Raw genomic sequence first — 2,901 nt, forward strand, 5'->3', positions numbered from 1 at the left:
ATACCCAGGTGCTACTGGGAGCATTAGTAAGGTACACATCAATAACATGTATATCACATATACCTTTGTTCGCCTTGCCATCCTTCTTATCCGCCAAATACTTGGGGCAGTTCCGCTTCCAGTGACCAGTCTGCTTGTAGTAGAAGCACTCAGTTTCAGGCTTAGGTCCAGGTTTGGGTTTCTTCTCTTGAGTAGCAACTTGCTTGCTGTTCTTTTTGAAGTTCCCTTCTTCTTCCCTTTGCACTTTTTCTTGAAACTAGTGGTCTTGTTGACCATCAACACTTGATGCTCCTTCTTGATTTCTACCTCCGCAGCTTTCAGCATTGCGAAGAGCTCGGGAATAGTCTTATTCATCCCTTGCATATTATAGTTCATCACGAAGCTCTTGTAGCTTGGTGGCAGTGATTGGAGAATTCTGTCAATGACGCAATCATCTGGAAGATTAACTCCCAATTGAATCAAGTGATTATTATACCCAGACATTTTGAGTATATGCTCACTGACAGAACTGTTCTCCTCCATCTTGCAGCTATAGAACTTATTGGAGACTTCATATCTCTCAATTCGGGCATTTGCTTGAAATATTAACTTCAACTCCTGGAACATCTCATATGCTCCATGACGTTTAAAACGTCGTTGAAGTCCCGATTCTAAGCCGTAAAGCATGGCACACTGAACTATCGAGTAGTCATCAGCTTTGCTCTGCCAGACGTTCATAACATCTGGTGTTGCTCCAGCAGCAGGCCTGGCACCCAGCGGTGCTTCTAGGACGTAATTCTTCTGTGCAGCAATGAGGATAATCCTCAAGTTATGAACCCAGTCCGTGTAATTGCTACCATCATCTTTCAACTTGGCTTTCTCAAGGAACGCATTAAAATTCAACGGACCAACAGCACGGGCCATCTATCTACAATCAAACATAAACAAGCAAGATACTATCAGGTACTAAGTTTCATGATAAATTTAGGTTCAATTAATCATATTACTTAAAGAACTCCCACTTAGATAGACATCCCTCTAATCCTCTAAGTGATTACGTGATCCAAATCAACTAAACCATGTCCGATCATCACGTGAGATGGAGTAGTTTCATTGGTGAACATCACTATGTTGATCATATCTACTATACGATTCATGCTCGACCTTTCGGTCTCCATGTTCCGAGGCCATATCTGTATATGCTTGGCTCGTCAAGTATAACCTGAGTATTCCGCGTGTGCAATTGTTTTGCACCCGTTGTATTTGAACGTAGAGCCTATCACACCCGATCATCACGTGGTGTCTCAGCACGAAGAACTTTCGCAACAGTGCATACTCAGGGAGAACACTTCTTGATAATTAGTGAGAGATCATCTTATAATGCTACCATCAATCAAAGCAAGATAAGATGCATAAAAGATAAACATCACATGCAATCAATATAAGTGATATGATATGGCCATTGTGACACCCCAAAATTTTTGCCTTGTTTTATTAAATTAAAATTTTTGCCAGGAAATAAAACTTTTATTTTCTGGGCTCTCTTTTGATTTTTGAACCATTTTCTCCCTTGTTATTATGGAGTTTTTCCCCAGAGTGAAAACCTTTCAAATATGTTATTGGACTTGTTTAACCTCTCAAGAAAAACTTTTCTTTTATCAGTATAAATAATTACATAATTAAATTGCTTGGTCTTTATTTTCTTGAAAAATGGTTTTTCAAGGTTATATGGCCATATTTGAACTACAACCATTTGATAAATTCACTTCAAATTTCAACCAGAATTTGGAGATGTCATGTGATGTTTTTAAATCATTTTTATACAAAAATATCTTTTATTCATGTAATATGTTGAGCTCTGCATCAATTTTCCTTCTCTGGTCCAGAGTGCAATTTTGCACTGCAACCCATTCAAATATTTCTTTCTGGCCTCCATCAAAATTATGGGATGTTGGTAGTAGCATATGATTCAATCTTATGCAAAAACCCAGTGATATTATTTGAAAATTTTGAGTGAAACAACCTCATCTCCATTCTAGTCCAACATGATGGTTTGTACAGCAACCATATTCTTGCTTGCTCTTTAGCTCTTGATTCTTTTTCCTACTTGTAGTCCAGCCCTACCAAACCCCTAAATCCAGGAGCATGCACCCATTGGTTCATTTTTGGTTCATGAAATAATGCCTTTTTCTTTCTGTCCAGAATTGAAGTTTTGCAAAACTTGCACTAACAAGTTTCTGCTTTTGGCAAACTAACTTCATCACCTCCTTATGCATCTAAGGAGACCCTGATCTCGAGAATTTGGCCACTCCAAGAAAATCCTAGGTGCCTGTGGCATTTTACCAAACACCCTGTGTGCATAGCCAGATTTGGCATGGATTCAAGTTTACACTGTGAACTTGCACTTCTGATCAAATTAACCTGTCCACTAAACCTCTAGATGACTTTAACTTAGGTCTGTTAAACCCCAACCTCACCCGAGACCTCTAGCATGCAATGGCATTCCGTCGAGCATGTTCCGTGCGTGCTCTGGGCGCGAGCAGAGCACGCGTTTTGCACGTGCCGCGCCCGAGCTGACGGGTCGCGCCCCTGGCCTTGCCACCACTGCAGAGCCACGCCACTCGCTCCCCTCTCACCGCAACATGCCAAGCAGTCCCTCGCCACGTCCCCGACAGGTCAGGAGCTAGCCACCACGGCCGCCGACAGCCCCTGCTCCGTTCAGCGCCGCCCAAGCCTCTCCCGCTCGCCACCTGGCCCCTGGAATAGCGCGAGCTCATCCACGAGTGTGTCCACTAGCGCTCGTCGCCGCCACGACGCCCTAGCTACAGAATGGCGGTCGCCGGCGACCTTATCCGCGGCCACCGTCGGAACCGACCCCGATCGCCTATTTAAGGAGCCCCGAGCTCGTCTCCGCACGCAGGA

Source organism: Triticum aestivum, chromosome 6A (assembly GCF_018294505.1).
Source record: "Triticum aestivum cultivar Chinese Spring chromosome 6A, IWGSC CS RefSeq v2.1, whole genome shotgun sequence".
Classification (NCBI taxonomy): Eukaryota; Viridiplantae; Streptophyta; class Magnoliopsida; order Poales; family Poaceae; genus Triticum; species Triticum aestivum.